Source organism: Chrysemys picta, chromosome 6, assembly GCF_011386835.1.
Source record: "Chrysemys picta bellii isolate R12L10 chromosome 6, ASM1138683v2, whole genome shotgun sequence".
NCBI classification, from domain to species: Eukaryota; Metazoa; Chordata; order Testudines; family Emydidae; genus Chrysemys; species Chrysemys picta.
Genome location: NC_088796.1, coordinates 24,445,790 through 24,471,419, shown reverse-complemented (window position 1 = coordinate 24,471,419; position 25,630 = coordinate 24,445,790). Strand labels below are relative to the sequence as shown.

General features: G+C 44.7%; 1 protein-coding gene across 26 annotated transcripts in view; it reads left to right on the top strand.

Annotated features, from left to right (window-relative positions):
* PRLR (prolactin receptor) overlaps window positions 1-25,630 on the top strand; it is a 341,587-nt gene that overhangs the window by 246,752 nt on the left and 69,205 nt on the right. For 24 of the 26 annotated variants that reach the window (XM_024108363.3, XM_042845475.2, XM_065598856.1 and 21 more), the window contains one exon: window positions 20,223-20,292. The gene's annotated coding sequence lies outside the window, so the exon portion shown is untranslated. Of the gene's footprint in view, window positions 1-16,126; window positions 16,769-20,222; window positions 20,293-25,630 lie in introns of those variants that run through there. The other 2 variants (XM_024108366.3, XM_065598859.1) reach the window with 1 other exon arrangement.

Here is a 25,630-nt window from a genome sequence, read left to right as displayed (position 1 = left end):
AAAAGACAAAATCTTCTGTAGAGCCTGACGTATTTTGCTTCAGACTACTCTCTAGCCCCTCCTGCTACTTGTCCTCTGGTCAACTAAAGCTCTAATCCAAAACCCATCAAAATCAATGGGAATCATTTCATTGATTTAATAAACTTTGGACTAGTACCACTGACATTTATGTGACATTGCACTCCAGATGCTTTATGGAAATATGCTTATGAATATGACATAACTGGAATATGCTTTACGCTAAATACCCCTTGTATGGTATCATTAGAAAGCTTGTAATCTACTAAGTGTGTTCATCCTATTTGTTTGCATGTATTATTTCTATATCTGGAGTTAGGAGAATAAGATATAAACTTGTATCACTGATGTAAACATATTAAGTGGAGGCAGGGCCGGTGCAACTATTTAGGCAAACTAGGCGGCCGCCTAGGGCGCATAGTGGTTGGGGGCGCCTAAAAGCCCGCTCAGGCGAGGAGGTGGAGTGGAGGTGATCTGGGGTGGGGAGGGCCTCCCGTAGTAACGGGGGGGGGGGGGAGTGCACAGGGGAACCACTCCTTGCCCCAGATCACCTCCACTCCGTCTCCTCTGCTGAGCACACAGCCCCCGCTCTAAGTCTCCTCCAATCGGCACCACAAGCCTGGGAGGGGAGGAGAATTAGAGCTGCGCCGGTGTGCTCAGCGGAGGAGGCAGGGCCGAGGTGAGCTGAGGCGGGCTACCCAGGTGGGGTTAGCTGCTGCGGGGGGGGAGTCTATCCAGGCAGGGTTAGCTGCCGCGGGGGGAGGAAGGGAGTCTCCCCAGGTGGGGTTAGCTGCCGTGGAGGCGGGGTCTCCCCGGGAGGGGTTAGCTGCTGCGGGGGCTCCCCGGGTGGGGGGCTGGGTTAGCTGCCGTGGGGGGGCAGGGTTAGCTGGGTATGGGGGGGGTGGAAGGCCATTAAGGGTGCTCCAGAAACAATCAGTTGTAAATGGCATTAGTTTCTTGAAAGTCTTCCTGTGTATGTGTGGGCCAGCCCATGGGGAATGGAGACTAGGGGTCTTACAGTGACATGTGACCACGTCACCGGATAATGAAATCCATCTTAAATCTGGTACTTTTCCATTTAGAAGGAGGGTGGGGACCCAGAGAGACAAAAGATTCCTGCCTTGTGCCAAAGCTGTAAAAGGGGGTGGAGCAGGACAAAGGGGGTGCCAGTCATGAGAAAACCTGAGATGGCTGTTGGAACTAACAAGGACTGTACCAGGGGAAAGGATTGGGCCCAGACTAGGAAGGAGTCTAGTATGTGAAAGACGCTTATTGGAACATCTTTGAGGGTGAGATATTACCTGTAATCAGTTTCTTAATGTATTAGGTTTAGACTTGCGTGTTTTGTTTTATTTTGCTTACTGACTTACTTTGTTCTGTCTGTTATTACTTGAAACCATTTAAATCCTACTTTTTATACTTAATAAAATCACTTTTGTTTATTAATAAACCCAGAGTAAGTGATTAATACCTGGGGGAGCAAACAGCTGTGCATATCTCTCTATTGGTGATATACAGGGCGGACAATTTACTAATTTACCCTGTATACGCATTAAGCAGAGTAAAACAGATTTATTTGGGGTTCAGGCTCCCAGAACGGCTGGGCGCTGGGAAAGTCCCTGTTAACTGAGAAGCTCCTGGGCTGAGTGAATCTCAGTTTCATTGAACTGCAGAGAGGCCTGGCCCAATCTCTGGGTCTCTGCTGGAGCTGACTGGAGGGTCTAACTCAGCAACACAGGAGTGGAGGGGCGCCTGTTCTGGCAGAAGCGTTGTTCTCAGTGGTATCTCAGCATATCGAGTGACAGTCTCGAGGGGAGTCTCTGTGACCAAACCCATCACAATTTAATCACACATTTCTGAAATAGAAACTGACCAAATAGTGATGAAGGGGAAATACTTCAAGGGCATCACTTCTCCAACTATGCACTATACACATAACTTTCTTAGCTTTGTTAAAACTGCAGTTGTCACTTCCTATTGCCTCAGATTACCCTTATCCAATTTTTAACTCTTTTACTTAAAGTAGTAGTGAAGCTTTCACAATTCAAATACTGAAATCCTAAGCTTTATGGTGTCAAGTGCTAAACCAGAATCTGCTGCAGTTGATCGTATTCAAGATCAGATTTTAGGCATTCAAATTTAAATAACAATACATTGAATTTTAATCAAGAACCACGGTCAAGTACAAAGTTTGCGTGCAGTTGTTATGAACTGTGTCCATCTCAGAGTGACATTTTCTTTGTATGAGCAAAGGCAATATAAGATAGGATCTGTAATTTGTCTTCATCATGAAATTTATTTTAAAAAATCAGTTGTATGGAAGTGAAAGTTATTGTTGGATGCTGTCAATCTTTTTTTGGCTAATATAGCCAGTCCAGCACTGTCTTTATGTGTGAATATTATAGACTGTAAAGTCTGTAGTAATCAGAGTTTAAAATGTATGTGGTAGTAGTAACAACAACAATAATAAAGATGCCAACAAATGTGTTGCTGTTCAACTCTGATTAAATATAAAATGATATAACTCAATTTACTTAGCTACGAAACTAATAGTTTTGAAAAAAAAACTCAACAAATCCATCAATCGATGATATAAATCAGTCTGTTAATAATTTCCATGCATTGTTAATCCAGATTTTAATGTTTAACGTTGGTCTGCTCCCATCACACAAACAAAATCCAGGTTTATATTCATCTTAAAGGTGAACTGAAAAGAATACTTGTTTGTTTTGCTCTGACTTATTTCTCTAGCTCATCCCAACACAAGCCTTTGCGGAAAGTAAAGAGAAAATGAGAAGGAAGAATCAGGAACAAAAACACTCGTATATAAGCTAAGGATGGGTATATTTTGGTGGTCACTGATGAGAAAAAGAACGAAAAGAAGTAGCCACAAAAGCGTTGTCAGGAAGATAGTGGGAAGATGCTGACTGAAGCTGGTGTGTGCTCTATCAAAGCTGAAAGACACAAAGAAAAAAATCACAGAGCCACCATAAGTCACTGAGCTGGATTCTCCTTTCATACCAGCTTCACACACTAGTGAAACTCCATTAACTTCAATGGAGTTTACTCCTGATTTACACTGTAAGCAAGGGGAGAATCAGGCCCATAAAGTAAAACTTAACCTTCAATATAAGTTGCCAGTGAACTCTGAAGCAGACGGCAAGGAAAAAACCTGCCTCCAGAGTGAAGTTTCACAAGGCAGTTCAGTGGGAATCTGCCAAAATATTTTTTATGCAATGAAAATAATTGTTATAATAAAGGCAGGGCTGGTAGCACTAACCATTATTAAGGTTGCCCAACACTTCCCATTATAAAGACCTTGTTTTTTCTTTAGCTTATAACTTTGCTAAACTGTAATCAATCAGGCTGAAATTTTTCATGCTGTCTGCCTCAGGCTGATTTTTTTTTTTCCTTTTAAATTTCAGCCAAAATTGTTCAGCTGTTTCTGACAATGAAGCTATGGGAAAATATATTGTTTTGCCCGTGTTAAATTCTTGTGCGCTTTACTTTGAAAATTTCTAGCATCCCCATGGTTTGCAGCAGGGACTTGCCAGAGTGGTGGCCTTTGTGTCAAGGTTGTACCTTTTTCCATTTGTATGGAAAATTTGGTGAAGTTATAAGCCTTTGGAAAAAATGTAGTTTACTCATGCTCTATACAGACTTGCTAGAGTTTAACACTAAAATCTCCAAAGATTCCATCCTCACCGAGCATGCTTGAGCTTTTCAGGGTTGCTAATGTTGGCCAGACGGCACGTGCACAATTCCCATAGAGCAGTTGTCCCCAAACTGTTTACCTCATGCCCCTCTTTACCCATCCACGCCCTGCTCCCAAATGTGTTTGGGAGCCAGGGCCAGGAGCGGGGCCACAGTTGAGGCTAACGCTGAAGCTGGAGTTGTGGCCAGGCCGAGAGTCAGGGACCGTGGCCGGGAGCAGAGCTGTGCTTGGGGGGCCACAACCAGGAGTGGAGCTGCGGCCAGCAGCCGGGGTTGGGAGCCAGGGGCCGAGTCCCGGGCTGCAGCTGTGGGTGGGGCCAGAAGCAGAGTCACAGCCAGGAGTCAGGGCCGGAGCAGAGCTGGGGGCAGAGTGGGGCTAGGTAGCGCTCTCTCCCTGCCCTTGCCAAGGCTGGACCAGGCCCCACTGCACCCTTCCAAATGGGGCATGCCCCACAATTTGGGGACCACTGCCATAGAGACTGAGCATGTGCCATCCCCTCCAAGCTCCTACTTGTGACTGGGCTGTGCATGCACCATCTCCACAGGCGATTGAGCATGTTCCCTCCAGCCCAGAGCCACAGTGTCAAAGCTACTCTTTCCCTGTAATGATTGCTCCTGACTGCGGCAGCTCAGGGTGGGGCTGGACACTGGAGGCAGCTGAGAGTAGTGAATCTGTCTCTCCTGTGCTCTCGAGCCTCCTGCTGGCATCCCGACAATGTGGAGGAGGAACCCATGTGATTCAAATTCAGAGGGGGCAAAACCCAGACCTAGGGCATTATGGGCAGGGCTGGGGGAGTAGATTGGGACAAGGACCCTGGGGAGTGGAGACTGGGACTGACTGGGCAATGAGACTGGGTCATGGAGGAAAATGGGGTGGAAGACAGGGAGATGGGGGTGTGTGCTAAAATCAGATTAAGGGCTAGGGGAGACAGACTAGCTGGGCAAGGAGACTGGGACTGGGAACCAGTATGGTGGAGGGAAGGAGGTGTGGGGGAATGTTGCCTGTGCAACCCTTATTCAGGCTCCTTGTGCATATGCATAATGACAAAGTGTTTGATTACATGATCATATAGTATTTATTCCACTGGACTCTTGTCTCATTCAGCACACACTATGGACAGTGCTCATTTAATGGGCAGCTTTTCAACATTTTGTTTTCTCCTCATTGTTCAATGTGTGACCCTGGGTCTTATTTGCTGCACACTATTCAAAACATGCTCTAAGGACAGAATAATTTTCTCATAAACTTTTCTATGGCACTCATCTATGGCACCTGAGTGGTTCACGGACATTAGTGAATTTATTTGCACAACACCCTATGACATTAAGGGCTATTCTCCCCATTTCACAAATGGGGATTTGAGGCACAGAGAGATTAAAGTAAAAAAATCCATTAACTTTGGATGTCTGATATCAGATACCTAGGACCTGATTATTCACACTACTTTCCATTATAAGCCCTTCCTGTGTTCAGTGTGCAGCACCCGCCGAATTCAGTTGCAGGTGTGTGTGCTCAGCACTTGTGCAAATCAGACTGAGTTTGAATCAGACACCCAGAAAATGAAGAACATACTATTAGTGACCACATGTGAAGGTGACTTGCCCAGCATCATATACGAACTCTGGCAAAGGCATAGGTAGAGACCCATTCACCAGGGTAGCATTCACTGCCTTAACCATAAGACCATCCTTTTCCCTTCTACAGTTCCCTGCCTTGTTCATTACACACCGTCCAACAAATGAGGCAGGGATTCTACAGACAACTGTCTTCTCTATACAGAGCTGATTCATCCCCAGCACAGCTCCATCCTATGCACTGAATGAGGCAGGGTTCCTGTGGAAAAAATATGTGGTCATGTAATTAAAGACGATCATACTGCATCTGCACAAAGGGGCTGAATTAAGGTTACACAAGCAAATTTATTTCTGGCACTTCCTAACTTCTGAGTGCTTGACTTCGCAACCTTAATATTGTACTTTTAACATAGGTTTTTTCAGTGTAATTAATAAAAAATATACTACTAAGCACTTACAGTGTATAGTGCAACTTCTGTCTCAGGATATCTGAGGATCTTGTATTGAGGATCTCAATTTTGTTATGATGAATTGCAAGTGCCAATGTGCTTGAAAAGATTTTAAAGCACTTGTACATTTTTTCTTTCAGTTTCTGGTACAATTAAACCTGTACAACAGTTCACCCTTATTCAGCAACCTTCTGTCCTAAAAGACGACCCAAAAATATCCCAAAATCTAGGGCCAAATCCTGCAAATCTCATCTTTATTCTGCATTTAGTCCCATTTACTTCAGTGGAGATTGTGGGCTAGGTCCAACTCGCATAAGTCTATTGAAAATCTCCCCTTGCCATCAATGTGTGTTAGATCAGGCAGTGCAGAAATAAAAATGTGAACGATTGCAAGATCAGGATCATACTGAGTACTGCTGTGCTCCACCTTTGTTAGAAGGTTGGCTTCATTAAGCAGCCATTTTCTTTTCTTTTTTATTTGGTCGGTTCCTTAGGCTTAAGTAGTCTCTCATGTCAGTTATCACTGTGTTTAAAGATTATTTATGTCTCAGTTAACATTAAAAACATATATAATACTTTCAAAACTTTCTTTTAATCTGCATTGTGATTATGGTATGAAATAATTTTCAGAATAGTTTTCTGAAAAGATGACACGTAAGGCTTGATCTGTCCTCCCACTATGTGGACTTCACAGCTAAGAAGCCCTGTACATTAGTATGAATTCACATTCACATCATGCCATCTGGAACTCTGCTGTTTAATTTACTGCAGATAGACAGCAAAGTTTCTTTGCAGCATTTTTTTGATGGGATTCTAAATAAACCCTCTAGATTTGGTCTTTCATTCTCCTATCTTATCCAGTTGTTGTATGTCTGGATTTAAGGTGACCTGTGTGTTTTCAAATAGGTTCATTTAAACATAAATAGCTTTCTTACTGTGTTCAGACAAATACCATTTATTTGTTTTTTCCGTTTAGTTATTTGTCCAAATCTTTTTGAATGGAGAATGAAATACTTTGAACTGTCATTAAAAGATGTGTCCTCTTCTTGTCTGAGTACATTGCGATAACACAGCTAATTTGAGTCTCCAATAAAAACTTTTATTTAATACAAAATTCCTGAGACCTACATTACTGACGTTTCAAGAGCCACCTCCCAAATAGGGTGAATTTTTCCTGTGTGTGCTGAAATGTGATGTGCAAAAGTTAATGCTTTTAAATTGAAATCTCTCTCAAATTTAAAAATTTTAGCTGAAAAGCTAGTTACACTACATTGGCTTTTTTCCAGAAGATTCTTCCACACAAACATTTGTTATTGTTATGTTTTGGAGATTCATTACTGTGCACTCAATATGGCAGACTTTTTTTTTCTTAAAGAGGTCTTGTTCTCACAAAATTATAAATTCTCACATATTGGATCCGAAACTCAGCTGTGGTCAACAGGGCCAGCTCTAGGCACTAGCAAAACAAGCTGGTGCTTGGGGCGGCACATTTTTAGGGGCGGAATGGCCGGCGCCAGAATGCCGCCCCTAAAAATGTGCCCCGGCTGCCCTAGCTCACCTCCGCTGCTGCTGCTCGCGCGCCATGGCGCGCAAAACAGCTGATTCGCACACCGCTGCTCGCCCTCCCTCCCAGGCTCTCAAACCTGGGAGGGAGGGGGAGATCCCGAGCGGCCGCGGCGCGCAAAACAGCTGATTCGCACGCCGCTGCTCCCCCTCCCTCCCAGGCCCTCAAACCTGGGAGGGAGGGGGAGATCCCGAGTGGCCGCAGTGCGCGGAACAGCTGATTCATGCGCCACTGCTCCCCCTCCCTCCCAGGTTTGAGAGCCTGGGGGGAGGAGGCAGGGCTGGGGATTTGGGGAAGAGGCGGAGTTGAGGCGGGGCCGGGGGAGGTGGTAAGAAAAAAACAGGGGGGGAGGGCGGCCAAAATTGATTTTGCTTGGGGCAGCAAAAATCCTAGAGCCGGCCCTGATGGTCAAGAAGCATTTAGTGCAGCTAAGGAGTGGGCAGTGCAAAGGTAGCTTTATGCCACCTTTACACTCTCCCTCTCCTGGGCAATTCAGTACTGGGTCAATCCCATTGAATAGACTAGAACAGTCTTCAGACAGCTGCATCTTGTGCCAGGTGGCTATGGCCTCATGCTCCTTCTGTTGACTGCAGAAAGAGGGATGGTATATGAGTCACTACAGCAGCTCTATACCATGTGAAGATCCCCCTGCTGAATGTAGTACAGTAACTCCTCACTTAAAGTCGTCCCGGTTAACGTTGTTTCGTTGTTACGTTGCTGATCAATTAGGGAACATGCTCATTTAAAGTTGTGCAATGCTCCCTTCTAACGTCGTTTGGTAGCCGCCTGCTTTGTCCACTGCTTGCAGGAAGAGCAGCCCGTTGCAGCTAGCTGGTGGGGGCTTGGAACCAGGATGCACCGGAAACCCCCCTATCAGCTCCCCGCTCCCATAAGTTCCCTGTGCAGCAGCTGCCTAGCAGGCTAGTAATTGCAGCTGTCCCTCCCCCCCCACTACCATGTGCTGCTCCTGCCCTCTGCCTTGGAGCTGCTCCCTGAGACTCCTGCTTGCTGTGTGGGTGGGAGGGGATGAAGAAGGGGGCTAATGTCAGGGTGTCCCCCTCCCCCCTGTTCCTGCACCCCGCTTACCCCATTTTCCATAGAGCAAGGGGGACACACGATAGAGGGAGCTTCCAGGCGGCAGCAGCAGCAGCTACAGCTGCAGTCGGGTCTCACTTGCTGATCTAATTAACAAGGCAAGAAATTGCAAATATAAATCCCAGTCAATGAGACTCCCATATGAGCTCAAAGATCTGTGCTAGTGGATTATCATTATAACCAGGCCTACAGTACATTAACTATAATTTCTTTTTATATTTTACAGACACAATTTGTAATTTTAAAGACAAAGAGGCCATTTAAGAGTGTGTTAAAAAGAAAAGGGAAAAGTTAAAATGTCACCCTAAGGATAAATCTTTCTACTTTGTTGACCAATATGATTGCTATTGCTCATGTCTATTGTTTTAGAGATGACTCATCAGTGTGTATTAGGGCAGTTGTTTTAGAGAGATGTGGGGAGGATAAAATAAGAACTTTCCCTCAAAACTCTATCTATACCCAAATCAAAGGTTTTTCTGAGGCTTGAAAAGATCCCTTAACATTTTCCTTTTACGGTCTTTGACACTGATGGTGAAATTCACTTATATGCCCAGGGCCAGCACAAGGTCTTCGTACCTCCAAGTCCCACTTTAGCCTTCAAGGGAAGAATTTCACCCTTAGTGGTTTCAACCAGCATGGGGAGAAAATATTGGGCATGACCCCTGAAGTTCTGAGGGCCTAAACTCTTTCTGAAGTCACTGGTATCTGAGGCCTCAGCAACACCTCAGAATCATTGTGAGAGAGGCTGTTTTGTGGCATGACTGGAGGAAGCATGTACCAGATGATCTTCAGCCCCATTAATTGTAATAAAAAAATCGTATTTAGACACTTAAACAAACATCTGTGTGTTTTGCTAAACCTTTGAACCTTTGGAAGATTGCCGGTTGTTAGTATGTTGGGGGTAATGCTTGCAGGTCTTATTCAGCTAGAACTCCCTTTGAAGGCCAGCAGGATTTGTCCCTATGCTTCTGCTGCTCATTGAGTATTGACAGTTTGCTCACTGTTCTGCAGACATATGACTCACAGTCCTTGCTCCAAATTGCTCACGATATAGTACAGACCAGACAAACAAGTTCTGCAACTGCATATTATTTCAGGTGGCAGTACGAGTTTGAAGCAGTTTAAGCGTATTGCAGAGGTTATTGTTGAAAGGCTTTGTAAAATAAGTTTGTTCTGCAGTGTGTGCTTTATTAAGCAGTATTTAGATGTGGAGAATTGCTCTGTTTCATTAAACTACTACTTATTGCTATAGCAATCAGAGTCCTGTATAAGGATTGGTTACATAAGTTAAATCAAGCTTGGCCAATTTTCAACCATGCACAGAGGTGTGGGTTTGTTTTTGTTTTTTGAAGACAATAGGAAAGGTCTGTACTGTAGATCTGTTTTAGAGGGTGGCAGGCTGAAATACAAATGATCACAGACTGAAGCTAAGAAAGGACCTGGCACTGTCACAATTAAGAGAAACTACTTTACACAGAATGATTAATGTATATGGATCAGAGTAAAAAGACAGCAATAAAAGTTGCAACATCCAGAACTACATGTAGTAATGAAAATGATTTAGGAAAAAAAAATACAGGGTACTAATACTGCCCACAAAGGGCAATGGACTTACATGGGCCACATCATAACCTTTTGGTCCTGAAATGTATGTCATGTATGTCTGTGATGACAAATTTCTAAATGTCTACACTACCCTTCCATGTTCCTCTCTATCTGATTTACTCCATCCAGAGCCTAGCCCTGTTTATATAATGTCTGCAGGTCTAATCTTCTAGTCTGGCTGAGCTGAACTTGGTGCAGAACCCAAGGGGAAGAGGAAGAGAGGTGGCTTTCTTCCATCTTTGGGCTCCCGCCATCTCTAGGAATGCCAAAGCCTGGATGACTCTAGGTGTATGTGTGAGCTGCTCTGAGCTGCTCTAGCTTATATATGCTGATAATGGCTGCCGTATCAGATGGGTACCACTGAAGTGCAACAATGCTACAGCTTTGGTCCCTTCCTTGGAACCCTGTGTATCCTATTAGGCTGGGAGTGAGGTGTAGTGTGTTAATGTATATGGTATATATAGGCCAGAAGTGTTAACATAACCCAGTCACTGTCTAACATTAAACCATTTTAAACAAGGTTTGGGCTACATAGATTTTGAGGCGGGGGGAGATATACCTATCTCATAGAGCTGGAAGGGACCCTGAAAGGTCATCGAGTCCAGCCCCCTGCCTTCACTAGCAGAATCAAGTACTGATTTTTGCCCCAGATCCCTAAGTGGCCCCCTCAAAGATTGAGCTCACAACCCTGCATTTAGCCGGCCAATGCTCAAACCACTGAGCTATCTGCTTAGTATCATGGTGCACACACCATTAAAAATCCTTTAAAACTTGTTATTAAAGATACAGAAAAGAAGGAAAAACAGTTAAAGCATTTGAAATGTTAAGTATTTGAATAAGGGTTTCATTTTAACGATATCCCTTGTGCCCTTTCCCTTTAGCTGGAGAGAGTTTCTAGAAGGAAAAATCCCCTTGTTTGACAGTCTTTTTAAATCGTATCAAAGATGGTAATAACTGTCTTTTTTGGGGAAAAGAGAAGTTGTTGTTGTTGCTGTTGTTAAAGTCCAATCCCATTTTCTAGAAGACAAAATAAAACACATACACACAAGGGAAGAGAAAAGAACAGCAAAGATAGAAAACGCAGCTTCTATCTCTGGTGTTGACTTTCACATACAACCTCGCTATGGAGAAACACAGGCACTGCACACGGTCGTGTCAGCCACTCCGAGATCTGGCAAACTTGTTACAGCATCAGCCTGTTTAGGGCATTGCTTTTAGTTGCCTCTTTCTGGTCACAGGCTTACAGCAGTTTTGCCAAATATACATTCTTGGCCAGCTAACCACACTCTTATTACACAGAAGGCAAAAGGAGAGATATAGGAAAGATAAGAAATAAGGTGGGGAAGAAAAAGGACATGTGGGGGAAGAGAGAGACATCCCAAGTGATATTTGTGGTTTAGCTGAAGCAGATGGATGTGGCAGTGGCATCTGGGACCCTTTCTTTGGCCCAGTCTGGACAGAACAACTCTCACAATTAAGAAAAAGAAGGTCCAGGGTCCCTGGAGATGTGGGAGGGGAGGGGAAGCCATAATTGTGACACTTACTCCAGCAGCCAATTTTTCTTCCCAAAGTCTCTTTCTTAAGGACCCCAAAAAGGAGTGAAGGGTGGAATATCCCATTCCCTCATTATTTTGTCCACCAATTGGGCTTAATATCTGACATACCAATTTTGATTTATTAATTTTCAGTACTCAGATCCTCTTGTTTACCAGGAATGATCTTAACACAGTCCTTGAGTTATATCAATAGGCCTTTTTGTTTGGACTAATTCAGTCTTTCTGTCTCCCTTCCATACCTTTTCCTATCAACACTTATGATTATAAGTTATTGTGACGAATTTTCACTTACTTTTTACAGTTGAGCCCACAATTAGAGTAAATTTGTAGGCCCAACTATCACAGCAGGTGGGGGGACCTTGCAAGTGTCGGAGAGCTGGCTGTTCCAACATAAGGATTCTGCGATTCCCAGCTGTCTAGTTAGAGCAGCTTCACAGCCCCTTTACACTTAGGGTTACCAGGTGTCCGGTTTTTGCCTGGAACGCCTGGTCGAAAAGGTCCTCTGGCGGCTCCGGTCAGCACCACCAACAGGACTGCTAAAAGTCCAGTCAGCAGTGCTGCGGGTCTAAGGCAGGCTAGTCCCTACCTGTCCTGGCACAGCGCTGTGCCCCGGAAGCAGTCAGCAGGTGTGGCTCCAAGGCGGGAGTCACGGGGCTTTGTGCGCTGCTCCCCACCCTGAGCACCAGTTCTGCACTCCCATTGACTGGGAACCGCAGCCAATAGGAGCTGGGAGCGGTGCCTGCGGGCGAGAGCAGCGCGTGGAGCCTCCTGCCCTCCCACCCCACCCCTGCCTAGGAGCTGGATCTGCTGGTGGCTGCTTCCAGGGCACAGCGCAGAGCCAGGACAGGCAAGGAACCTGACTTAGCACTGCTGTGCCACTGACTGGGAGCCGCCTGAGGTAAGCCCACTCCCCAACCCTGACCCCAACCCCCAGCCCTGAGTCCCCCCAAACCCAGAGCCCCAAAGCCCACAGCCCCACCCCAGAACCCAGAACCTTTCCTGCACCCCAATACCCTGCCTCAACCCACAGCCCCCTCCTGCACTCTGAATCACTCGGCCCCATCCCCCAGCCTGGAGCCCCCTCCTCCCCAAACCCCTCATCTCCGGCCTGACTCCAGTACCTGCACCCCCAGCTGGAGCCCTCACCCCCTCTTGCACCCCAACTCCCTGCTCCACCCTGGAGCCCCCTCCTGCACCTTGAACCCTTCATTTCTGGCCCCACCCCAGAGCCCATACCCCCAGTTAGAGCCCTCACCCCCTCCTGCACCCCAACCCCCTGCCCTAGCCCCAGCCCAGTGGTTTTGCGCGATTAGAAAGTTGGCAACCCTAGTTACATTGCTAGAGCAGCACAAGAGGGCTGGATCAGCTTGAAAATGTGTTGCAATATTTTTCGAACATATGTAGCAACACATCAGGTATCCAGCATGGCTTCAGTAGGGCACCCTGGGGGTTAAGGTAAAAGTATAATTTAAATCATAGATGTATATTCTCTCAATGTGTTTTCAATTTAAATTCTGTAAAGTAGGGCTGAACCGGGCACACATCCAGGAACAGGCAAGCATACATAGCCATAAAAGGCATCATTACTAACCCATGAAATGGAAATGGGAAGATGCAGCCAACATAAAAGATTGGAGGTGTGGAATCAAGTTTCTAATTAAAATGACTTTTGAATAAGTAGAAAGTCAGCCTTTATATAAGCCATCATTAAAGAGCCTGTATTGTGTCATTATCTAACCAAAAATCCTTGCTGACAGGTTCTCCCTTCCTATTGTTTAGTAAAATAATAACTGTTTTGATGACTGACAAAGGTTTTTATTTCAGGTGATGTGGAAAAAATACTGTTCGGGATTAAACACAATGTGAATGCTGTTAGCATATAAAAGACTTGATTACATAAGAATATGAGCCTTGGATAGCACAAACAAAAATATAACCTACACAGATATGACTAGTTAAAGCTGTTTTTAATGTGATATTAAGCAAAATCAGCTGGTGTTAATTAGAGAAGCAGAAAAACAATTTGCTAGAGATCTGAATTACGGTGATTAAATCCCATTAAACTGATTTAGAAAAAATCCACCAACTGGAGGCCATTCAGTATATTAAGCAGACAATAAAAAGAGCAAGCATAAAAGTTTCTGATGTTTCCTAGTTATGTGAAAATAGCAAATACTTTAAAACGAAATGCCACTAGAAATGTGGTTTTCATTATACTTTTGTGTAAATGGCACTATTTCCATTCAAACAAAGGTCTTCTCTGTGCAAACATTAGAAATTTAATGTTTTATATAAAACATATGTGCATCTAAATGCAATTTTCCCTTTTGGAATTTCAGGTTTGAATTTGAAAAGTTTTGATGTTCATTTACTTGAAAATTGAACCATTTCACTTGAAAATAATCCTATTCTTGCATGAAAAAAACCAAAAGATTAGACAGGCTTTAGAACCTTAAACAAATGTGTCACTTGAAAGGTGTGCAGAAGAGGAAGAGCTTTGTCACAAACAGGGTTTTCCAAGTTCTCACAACTCTAGTATCACTAGTCACTATAACAAAACTTTTATAACTTGATAAACATAGTGTAAACCAAAGCTCAGTTTTTACAGGCACTGGATTCAAATTTGAGTTCCAAGGAGAAAATTCAGTCATAGCTGCTCATATAGTAAATGGAGCAAGCTAAGAACGTTTAGTACAAAAGCAATGTGGTTGGATTTGTTGATAATTGCAGTCCTTCCTGACGGAATCGGGATTGAGGAGTTGACCATCCATACGATACTCAATCTTCAGCGTCTCCAAACAAAATCTAAGATCATGAGAATAGGCATCACTGACCATCAGTATGCAGATGCCTGTGTCATTCTTGCATACGCAGAGGCTGACCTGCAAAGCACCCTAAATATTTTTGCAGATGCCTATCACAAACTGGGTCTCTCTCTCTCAACATCAGGAAAACAAGGCATTCTACCAGCCCTCACCTGCAGAAACTATTCTTCTTACTCCACAAATCACTGTCAGTGGAGAACCCTTGGAAAATGTGGACCATTTTCTGTACCTTGGCAGCCAGCTCTCCCAAACAGCCAGCTTTGACACAGAAATTGAATATAGGATCTGCTTTGCCAGCACATCTTTTGGAAGACCACTCAAATGAGTCTTCAATGATAGGGATCTGCAAACTGGTACCAAGATCTTGGTTTACAAGGCAGTTGTCATCCCCACCCTTCTCTATGAGTGTGAGACCTGGGTAACCTACAGACAACATCTCAAGTGGCTGGAGTGGTTCCAGCAGCGCCGCCTCAGGAGAATTCTCAGGATCAGCTGGGAAGACCAACAGACTAACATCAGCGCTCTCTCTGCAGCCAACATCAGCAGTATAGAAGCACAGGTCATGAAACACCAACTCCGCTGGGCTGGTCACTGTGTACCTATGCCTGACACTCGCCTCCCGAAGCAAGTACTCTTCTCTCATTAAGGGAAGAAGGGGTCACGGAGGGCAGTGGAAGCATTTCAAAGACATAATGAAAGTGCGCCTTAAAAAGGGAGATATCAACCCAACAAACTGGGAGGACTCGGCGCGGAACAGAACGCAGTAGCACACACCATACACCAAGCCACAGCTCACTTTGAGGAGAACAGATGTGCTCATGAGACAGAGAAGCGACAAAGGAGGAAAGAAAGGGCACAATAGTCCAGCCAACAACTATGTCTCCTCCAAGATTACACCTGTCACTTCTGTGGGAAAACCTGCAGGGCAGGAATTGGGCTCCTCGGCCACTTAAAAACTCACCAATGTACCCCCTTGGCAGACATCATCCTCGCATCGAGGGATAGCCAAAGAAGAAGAATTGCAGTCATAACACTGAGTTCCTTGAAACGGCATCCTGCATTTCAGCCCTCAGCTATTTTGTTCCCAGTTCATTAAATAATCTGAACTCGACTCACGGAATAGCATGAAAAGCAGATTTCATTTTTGTACGGGATGTAAGTTGTTTATTCCTGAAATATTTTTTTCTTCAAATACAAGTACCTGAAGTGCTTTTCCTTCTAGAGTATAAGTAGCTACTTCTTCATCATATAACCGAGGTGTGTAGAGCTCAAAAAGGAGACCGGAAGGGTGGAAGGGCAATGCTCCAGACTGTAGCATGCTGTATAGTACTTACGCTGATTTTAAAAGGGAAAGCAAAGTGGAGGTGGTTCACACAACAGTAGGTTAAGATTGAGACACTTTTCTTACACTTTACCTTGCTAGACAATCAATACTGGCAAAAGGCCAATCCTGAATCATTTATGTGAGCAATCGTTGTTCATGTAAGTAGTCTTTTTGTACTTGGTGCATGAGGGAAGGTTTGCAGGATTTGGCCCTAATGCACTGCTTGAAGCATGATTCATATGTGCTTGCTGTTAAAGACTTGAAAGTCTCCCTCAGGAAATCTGGTCACGAGTACCAGCTGTGATATTGTTCTGGCACTTTCTGGGGAGTAGAATAAATAGGTTAATGCACCACCACTCCACCTCTGGAGATCAGAGTTCAAATCTGAATTCTGGAAATGAGCACAGCTGACTGTTTGGATCTCTCAACCGATATCCTCTGGCTCATTTCTGGCTACTTAAAAAACAAACACAACTTGGCTTGCCTGGAAGCCTTTGTTCAAGGGAAGGCTGGGATGGAATAGGGGAGGTGGTTCACGTGAGTGCTGTATTTCATTCAGATTATGTTCATGAATAATCCACTTTCACTTCAAGGAAAGTTAGAAAAGAGAAATGAAATTTGGACTGCTGATCAAAGGGTGAACTTACTTCAATCCAGACAGAGACTCCGGCTGCATCCTTGAAGAGTTTTAATATTTCTCTCCACCAAGCCCCATTATTAAACAGGAGCCCTCCAGCTGGACGGTGGACCTGGGATTCCTAATGAGCACCTGTATGGAGTGGAGCAGAGCTTTGAGAGAGCAGCAGAAACAAAGTTATTGGCTTGGCATGCTGGGTGACCAGAGCAGTTTGAAAATTTGATTGTCTGTTGCAAATTGGTTTCTTAGAAGGGCATTTTGAAGTGTTTTTATTCATGCTATGGCTCAGCAATCACCTTTTTGAAGACCTGAGGAAAACTATCTGGTTCCAAAATGTGTTAACAGCATATGTTCAGAAATCAGGTCCAAGAGCAGACCTACAAAATGCCAACAAAACTAGAGCTAAGTATGATGAGTTTATTTCCTTCCTGTGTACCCAATTGAGGGTTTGTACAAGGAAATCATAGAAATGTAGGGCTGAACGGGCAGGGCCGGCTCTGGCTTTTTTGCCGCCCCAGGCAAAAAAGCCTCCCGCCACCCGCCACCCACCCCCCAGCGCGGCAGGGGAGGGCACCGAGCCCGGCCACAGGCCGCTCTCCCCAACCGGCCAGAGTGCCGGGGGGAGGGCGGCGAGCCTGCCGCGGCTCCGCTGGCGGCAAGAGCCCCGGGAGGAGGGCAGAGAGCCCGGCCGCAGCTCCGCTCTCCCCGGTGGCCAGAGCGCCGGGAAGAGGGCAGCGAGCCTGCCGCGGCTCCGCTCTCCCCGGCGGCCAGAGCCCCGGGAGGAGGGCAGAGAGCCCGGCCGGGGCTCCGCTCTCCCCAGCAGCCAGAGCGCCGGGAAGAGGGCGGAGAGCTCTCCCCAGCAGCCAGAGCGCCGGGAAGAGGGCGGAGAGCTCTCCCCAGCGGCCAGAGCGCCGGGAAGAGGGCGGAGAGCTCTCCCCAGCGGCCAGAGCGCCGGGAAGAGGGCGGAGAGCTCTCCCCGGCGGCCAGAGCGCCGGGGGGGAGGGCGGAGTGGCAGCCAGAGCGCCGGGTGGAGGGCGGAGAGCCCGCCGCGGCTCCGCTTTCCCCGGCGGCCAGAGTGCCGGCCGGGGCTCCACTCTCCCCGGCGGCCTGAGTGCCGGGGGGAGGCCGGAGAGCCCAGCCGGGGCTCCGCTCTCCCCGGCGGCCGGAGCCGGAGCACCGCGCCACCCCCCTCCAGGTGCCGCCCCAAGCACAACCTTGGTGGGCTGGTGCCTGGAGCCGGCCCTGTGAACGGTACCTCAGGAGGTCACCAAATCCAGCTCCCTGTGCTGAGGAAGGACCAAGTACTCCTGACAGGTGTTTGTCCAACTTGTTTTTAAAAACTTCCAGCAATGGGGATTCCACCACTTCCCTTGGAAGCTTATTCCAGAGTTTAGCTATCCTGATAGTTAGAAAATTTTTCCTAATATCTAACCTAAATCTCCCTTGCTGCAGATTAAGCCCATTGCTACTTTTCCTATCTTCACTGGACATGGAGAATAATGCTTCAAGTCAGAGATGCCTAAGGAGTTACTTTAATTATTTAAAACCATATAAACGAAAGCCAGATACTGCTTTATCACATTCATTACCAGCAGTTCCTCTCATATACTAACATAGAAATGTTTTTATTGAACTTTAGATTACAAGGATAATATTGGGACTAACAGAAGTACTGGGAGCATAAGCTTTCGTGGGTAAGAACCTCACTTCTTCAGATGCAAGAAGTGAGGTTCTTACCCACGAAAGCTTATGCTCCCAGTACTTCTGTTAGTCTCAAAGGTGCCACAAGACCCTCTGTTGCTTTTTACAGATTCAGACTAACACGGCTACCCCTCTGATGCAAGGATAATATTGTTCTGTCTCTCTCAATTAAAACAGCATGTTGTTTAATCTGCTTATAGCATTAGTGACTTTTAGCATTTAATCAGGAGGCTTTCTATAAACCGCTTTTACCAGGAGTTTTGGGGAATGTTCACCACTGCAAATAACAGGGTTTTGCGTTTTTATATTAATTTGTTTAAGAGCAGTGCCTTTTTTTTTTTTTTTTTTTTGATAGTTCAGTACTCTTAGTGAACAACTCCACAATCACTCAAGTAATGCAAGCCTGAACGTACAACGTGTACTCAGGAAAGTACAAAGAATAAGTTACTTGATGAGAGTCTTTCTCACTGAGGTCCTCTTGAAAAAGAAAGCATTTAAACAAACAGCAATTTATATAGCCAGTAATTTTCTCTGCTTGCGCTACTGTTGCTAATTGTTGGACATACTTTTACTTAGATAAGAACTTTTATTTCCCTGTAGCCCGTGTTCTTTGTCTGCCCCAGACCTGCCTCGGCCATAATGCTCTGATGCAAAAATAATAGGATGAAGTTCTTTGGCCTGTGTCATACAGGAGGAGGTCATACAAGATGATTAGAATGACTCCTTCTTGCCTTAAAATCTATGATCCTATGAACAATTCTGTGTTTATGACACCACCCTGGCTTTTGGTGAAAATGACTTTTTAATGTCAGAAATGAGACATTAGGGGGCAGTCCTCCATCAGTGCACGTGTAGAACTCTTCCTATTTAAATCAATCAGGAGTTCAGGGTAATATTCAGTGGCAGTAGATAGCCATATGCTTTTGCTGCATGATCAAGGAACAGAAACTGGGAAATGTAGGAGGAAACACGTTTAAACCCAACAATCTGCAATAGATAATGATTAACACTATTTTGTTTTGTTTTTTGTTTGAATATCACATCAGTAAATTTCCACCCACAGTTAAGCTCCTGTATTTAAAGGACAAATGCATACTTAGAAAGAAAGAAGCTATTCCCTGTGAAGCCTAGAACGCCAAGGCAGCTCATATTTTCAAGCTTCTTTTGTAATTTTCATTTTTAGGCAGTCTTGGCCAAATTTATTCCTGGTGTAACTCCACTAAATCTATTATCCCCAGAATGAATCTGGCACCTGATTTCTGTTCTGTGTAAAACAGAGATAATGTTCCTGCATTGCTGAGCTCCACCTTAATGTACTTTTTACATCATGTCATCTGGATAATTAAGTCCAGTCTTTCCCTTCAACATAAACATATATTTCTGACTTATTCTGTTTTATGACATCTAAATTATTACATACACACACAAGAAGAGAAATGCAGTTCACTTTCCTCAGTTAAATTTGCTCTATCTCATTAGGTTTATTGAAATGGAGTTAAACACAAGAATACCCTGTTAATTTGTTAGTCCAGCCCCCCACCCCCACTCCCGACCACCACAGACCCACACATTCCATACTCTGTCTAGAGTGCCCTTCGTGCTAAATGTTAAAATATTTTGTTTTATTTCAATCTGCATCTAATTAGAAGATTTTATAAGTAAATTAGACTGGGCTGGTAGTTTCATATGTAACTTTTTATTCCTTACTGGAAGACAAACTGCCCATTGAGCCTTGTATCAGTTAGTCATTCACTATGCGGGCACTGAAAGCAAAGGTTTACCACCTGAGGAAGGGTAACAGGGAAAAGTTAGTCAAGTACAGTGCTTTTTCTGTAAGACATCCAGTTTCAATGTACAAATGATGAATGTAAACTGTGCATTCTGAAACTCACTGATTGTTCCTTTCAGTGGTACAGTACTTATGACAGAAAAGGATCCAACATGACAGTGTTTTCCACTAATTTTCATTATTTCTCCCAATTTTTTTTAATTGAATAAAAATGCTGGGGTTTGTATGTAAATTTGAAGGGCCAAATTCATCAGTGGTATAGGTATATCTGCTTACACCAACAATAAATGTTGCCTCTGGCATATTTTTGCATAGAAAATATCATTCACTTTCTCTTTAATAGTAAAATGCCTTCTCTTTCTTCTCATAGATAATCAACTGATCAGGCATACATGAACAACATTACCAAGAAGACTCCCTCACATAAATGAATCCTACAGGTAGGATGCTAGATTTTATTAATTTTATGAATACATTATGTATTAATAGTACTAAATCAGTTATATCACAGTAAAATACCTTGGTATTGGGCCTCTGTAAATTCTAATACTGGATTTACTTAGTATTTCAACAGCTGTTTTTAATTTTCGTTCTCTGTAACTTTATGCCCATGTTTCTCTCTCTCTCTCTCTCTCTCTCGCAAAAGAAATTACCAAGAAAGTTGAGATCCCAAAGTGACAAACATTCAAACCTGGCAGGGGAGTGAAACAGAGTCTTCGAGAGCCATGAAACTGGCAGAATGAAAGATTGTCATTTATTAGCTTAATTTTTTGTTCAGAGAGGAAGACTGGTCATGTGATACAGGCATTAGAGTGGGACTCTGTGTATTTTGGGGTAAATCACTTATCACTCTGTTCTCAGTTCCCCATCTGTAAAATGGGAATAATGATATTTATCTATTTAGGTGCTGGATAAAAAAATATTGAAGTGCCTAAGTTCCATTTTCAGTGACTCAGGCACTGAAGACTTGGAGACTTAGGGCCAGATTAAAGGTATTTAGGTGCTAACTCCCAGTGGACTTTTAAGTGCTTAAGGCTTGGGTGCACAAAAGGAATTAGGCACCTAAAACAGGGACTTGGGTGCCTAAGTCTCAGTTTTGGCACCACTGCAATGCACAAAATTCTCACCTAAGTTCCTGCTGTAAAAGTTCCCTTGAGATCCATGTTTCTGTTTCTGATCATGTGCGCTGCTGCCTCCTGCTAGGCATCCAGACACCTATCTTCTGCCTCAGCCCTGGAGCAATTCACAGACCAGGGGAAGACCAGTGTTTGGCCATCTAAGTTGCATGAAGGAATCTGATCTCGTAGGCATCCTCTGATCATGCCCAACGGATCCAGCCCTTCAGGCACGTTCACACAGAACAGGCGTGGGGGGAGGGGAGGAGGAGTTCCCTCATAGCCTTTAGCCCAGTGGTTAGGGTACTCATCTGGGATGTGAGAGACCCCTGATTCAAGTCTCCCCTCTGCCTAAGGGGAAAAAGGGATTTGAAAAAAGATCTACCGCGTCTCAGGTGAGTGCCCTAGCCAGTGGGCTTTGGGATATTCTGATGTGAGGGCTCCCTCAGTCTCCCCCGTAGAAGCCGTTGCACTCAGGATAAATATTCAGAGTCACTGGGGCATGGGGGGAGAGAGACAGAATGAGAATGAATATGCTGGAGAATTACTCTATAGTCTGGTGGTTAGAGCACTCACCCAGGATGTGAGAGACTCAGGATCTAGCCCACTGTACCAATGACTCTTCAAGTATTTATCCAGAGTGCAACAGCTTCAATAGACTAAGGGAGCCCCCACATCAGAATACCCCATAACTAAGGATAAGATTTTGTCACCAAGGCCATGGAAGTCACAGATTCCGTGATTTTCAGACACTGACATTTTGTTCTTCAGCTTCAGCCCCATGCCGTGGGTGGCGGGGGCCCTGGAGCACTCAGCCCCATGCCGGGGGCGATGGGGGCCCTGGGGATGTTAATCCCCTTCCCCGGCAGCCAGCCCCCCCCCCCCATTATTTTTAGTAAAAGTCACAGACAGGTCACGGGCTTCCATGAATTTTTGTTTGTTGCCTGCGACCTGTTCATGACTTTTACTAAAAATAACTGTGACAAAAGCTTAACCTTACACATAACCCAATGGCTCGGGCACTCACCTGAGAGGTGGCAAGTTCCTATTCAAATCCCTTAGCCATCTCAGGTGGAGGGGGAACTTGAACTGGGCTGAAAACTATGAGGGAGCTCCTCCCCTCCTGCCCCTGGGCCTTCTTGTTAAAACAGCATAGGTACCTAACTGCAGGGGAGGGTTCACAGCTGAAAATTGCAAGCAGAGTTACGCACCTCTCTGCAGCCTGGACTTAGGTGCCTATTTCTGTGAGAGAGACAGGATTTCAGGTCTTTCTCTCAGTTCCCTGCAGGTCAGCTGCAACCTTGGTGATCTCCAATGAGGGAAAGTCAGTGTTCTCTAACCCAGGGGTTCTCAAACTGTGGGTCAGGACCCCAAAGTGGGTCACAAGGCTAGTGTTAGACTTGCTGGGGCCTAGGGCTGAGGCCAAAGCCAAAGCCCGAGCTCCACTGCCTGGGGCTGAAGCCGAAGCCGAAGCCCGAGCCACACTGCCCAGGGCTAAGGTTACATTCCCCCTGCCCAGGGAAGAAGCCCTTTGAATTCAGCTTCCCCCTATTTCCCCCCCTCCCACCTGGGGCCGCAGTGCTGGGGTGGGCTCAGGCTTCGGTCCCACCTCCTGGGGTCATATAGTAGTTTTTGATGTCAGAAGGAGGGTCACGGGCAATGAAGTTTGAGATCCACTGCAGTCTCATCCAATGGTGGTTCAGTTTCTCAAAGGTATTATTCGTCTTTAACCTCCTGTTCCTATGTCTGACTTAAATGCAACGCTGGCATCTCTTATAGACCCGCCATATGAACCTTTAGCTAATTGCTCTCTGACTGACCTTTTTCAAAAGATAGCTTTTCTCATTGCAATAACTTCACTCGGAAGAGCTTGAGAAATTCAGGCCCTTATGTCAGGCCCTCTGTGTGCCCAGTTCTTCAAAGATAAGGTAGCTGTAAGGCCACCTCCTAAGTTTTTGACAAAATCTGTATCATCCTTTCATTTGAACCAAATGATACACTTACCTGAATTCTTCCCAAAGCTGCACTCCAATAGTGAGGAATGGCATCTTCATACGTTAGACAAGATAAGAGCATTAGTTCTATTAGGTTTAGACAAAACCAAGCCCTTTTGAGCATCTCCTTTGCCTTTATGTTTCATAGCCTGATAGAAAGAAAGGCTATGCAGTTTAAGCACTGGCTATTTCTGGGTGGATTGCAGCTTGCATCACAACAGACTATTGGATAGCATAACTTCCTTCTCCAGAAGGGCTCTTAGCTCAGTCCACAAGAACACAGTCTAACACAGACATATGTAGGGCTGCTACATAGTCTTCCATACATACCTTTTCAGCACTATGTCATCAGATTGCTTCCAGATATGATGCAAGTTTAAGAGAAACAGTTTTGCGATCATTATTCAGTTAGATCCAAGCCCCACTTCCTATCTGAGCTGCTTGGAAGTCACCTGAGTGGAATACATGTGTGAACTGTCTCCAAGGGTCAGTCCTGGGTGCCCCACGGGTTGGTCCTGAGGCCGATTTTGTTCAATGTCTTCATTAGGGTGACCAGACAGCAAATGTGAAAAATCGGGACGGGTGTGGGGGGTAATAGGAGCCTTTATAAGAAAAAGACCCAAAAATCGGGACTATCCCTATAAAATCTGGACATCTGGTCACTCTAGTCTTCATTAATGATCTGGAAGATGGCGTGGACTGCACCCTCAGCAAGTTTGCCGATGACACTAAACTGGGAGGAGTGGTAGATATGCTGGAGGCTAGGGATAGGATACAGAGGGGCCTAGACAAATTAGAGGATTGGACCAAAATAAATCTGATGAGGTTCAACAAGGACAAGTGCAGAGTCCTGCACTTAGGACGGAAGAATCCCATTCACTGTTACAGACTAGGGACCGAATGGCTAGGAAGCAGTTCTGCAGAAAAGGACCATGGGGTTAAAGTGGACGAGAAGCTGGATATGAGCCGACAATGTGTCCTTGTTGCCAAAAAGGCTAATGGCATTTTGGGCTGTATAAGTAGGGGCATTGCCAGCAGATTGAGGGACGTGATCATTCCCCTCTATTCGACATTGGTGATGCCTCATCTGGAGTACTGTGTCCAGTTTTGGGCCCCACACTTCAAGAAGGATGTGAGGAAAATTGGAAAGAGTCCAGTGGAGGGCAACAAAAATGATTAGGGGGCTGGAGTACATGATTTATGAGGAGAGGCTGAGGTAACTGGGATTATTTAGTCGGCAGAAGAGAAGAATGGCGGGGGGGGGGGGGGGGTTGATAGCTGCTTTCAACTACCTGAAAGAGGGTTTACAGAATAAGGAGTAATGGTCTCAAGTTGCAGTGGAGGAGGTTTAGGTTGGATATTAGGAAAAACTTTTTCACTAGGAGGGTGGTGAATGGGTTTACCTAGGAAGGTGGTAGAATCTCCTTCCTTAGAGTTTTTTAAGGTCAGGCTTGACAAAGCCCTGGCTGGGATGATTTAGTTGGGGATTGGTCCTGCATTGGAGTCTCAGGCCTCATATTCTGGTGCAAATGAACTAAGGGGGATTGGGGTGACGCTGACATTAAATAGCCGTGGAGGGGGCCAGAAAGAGGACAGCACGTGTGCTGCCCTGACAGGTATTGCTACAGAAAATTATCCAGGCATGCTGGGTGCGCACACACCTGAGTGGAATACATATGTGAACCACATTTCGAAGAACAAGTTACTGTACATAACCATTCTTTGAAATCTGCTCTCTTGATACAATTATGGCTAGGTATGTATTTAGTTTTTAGTGAAAAAAGAGATTTTAAAATAATGTGTTCTCAATAAAAGTATTATAGACAACGGTTGGGCACTTCAAAAGTTTTTTTTCTCTTAATTAATTGGCCTCTCAGAGTTGGTAAGACAACTCCCACCTGTTTATTCTCTCTGTATGGGTGTATATATATCTCCTCAATATATGTTCCATTCTATATGCATCCGAAGAAGTGGGCTGTAGTCCACGAAAGCTTATGCTCTAATAAATTTGTTAGCCTCTAAGGTGCCACAAGTACTCCTGTTCTTCTTTTAAACAGTAAGCAGTGGGCAACAGTGATTAAGCACAGGCATCATAACGAATGGTGAATGCTTCAGTGTTGCTTGGAAATTGGTGGCTTTGTTGCCAACACTCCCTCAGGTAGTAATACAGATGTCAGGATAAAGCTGCTTTTCATGGTGTTTAGCCATATGTTTATGAGCCCCAGGCAAATGACAAGGTTCTCAGGGTTCTTTAAGAGACAATATTTTGGAAACATTAAATCTGATCCACAAAACAGGACAGCTAATCATCTCACACTTATATACAGTTTTCAAACTTTTAAAATTTCAATAAAAAATGATGAATTGATGTGAGAGCATGATAAAGTTGTGCTATAAGGACTGCACAGTTCCCTACCATTCTTCATGGAGTGACTTATGATACTTATATATATGGAAACACATACTAAAATCTATGTATCCGTGATTCATTTGAGACAATTCAGTCTGTTACCATAATAAATCCTTCCCATAAAGTTCTATGTTCCATAGTTTTGATTCACCATTTCACCAATTTATCCCATCAATACTAGCAAGTTTCATTTTTCCGATAGTCCTTGGGGTGTATATAAAGTGGAATGGTTTAAATCAAAGCAATTTAAATCATCAAT